A 709-nucleotide genomic window follows, 5' to 3' on the forward strand; every position below is an offset into this window, starting at 1 on the left:
GTCTTCTCCAGGCAACAAGAGGGGCCCTGAACCTCTGCCACCTCCGGCTGTGGGCAGAAGACTGTGACCAAGTCAATCGTCCCACCGAACCTGGGGAGGAAAACCGGTTGGAGTTCTGAGCAGGAAGGCCCGCCTGGAGCGACCATAGGCAGCGAAACCCAAGGCAGAGGCTACGACGGTCGGCAGGGCCTGGGTGTGGCTGCACGGCTATAAAGGTGTGAGTTGAGAGCGTTCAGCTGTGTCAGGGGGTATAGCTTAGGGGTAGAGCATTTGACTGCAGATCAAGAGGTCTCCGGTTCGAATCCGGGTGCCCCCTGTTCATGTAACGTTTTGGGCATTCCAGGCTTCAGCAAGCCTGAGGCCCATGGCCTTCCTTCCTTGGGTCCCTGTAGTTCCAGCACCCCTCCACACTGAGAACAACACCCGCTGACTCTTTACCATCTGGAGAGATTCCTTCCTGTTTTGGCATTGTTATTTCATCCTCATAGGAGGCCTGCACGATCAGGATTGTCATTGATTGTCCCCACTCTGGGGACACAGGTGACCCCTCTGCCCCACCAGCCAGGTTGGCCTTGCCGAGGTCAAGGCCTACACCAGCACTCCCCCCAGAAACAGAATGCAAGCTACATGTCTGAATTTACACTTGCTAGTAGCCACATTAAATATTTAAAGTAAAAAGGGGGAGATGGGTGAAGGGGGTCAAAAGGTA

The 709-nt window shown here is 55.0% G+C and overlaps 1 non-coding gene across 1 annotated transcript; it reads left to right on the forward strand.

Moving 5' to 3' along the window:
* Positions 1-244: 244 nt before the first annotated feature.
* On the forward strand, positions 245-316 carry TRNAC-GCA (transfer RNA cysteine (anticodon GCA)). The gene has a single exon. It is a non-coding gene; the product is annotated as a tRNA-Cys (tRNA).
* Positions 317-709: the final 393 nt, after the last annotated feature.

Source organism: Lipotes vexillifer, unplaced genomic scaffold (genome assembly GCF_000442215.2).
Source record: "Lipotes vexillifer unplaced genomic scaffold, Lipotes_vexillifer_v1.1 scaffold472, whole genome shotgun sequence".
NCBI lineage: Eukaryota > Metazoa > Chordata > Mammalia > Artiodactyla > Lipotidae > Lipotes > Lipotes vexillifer.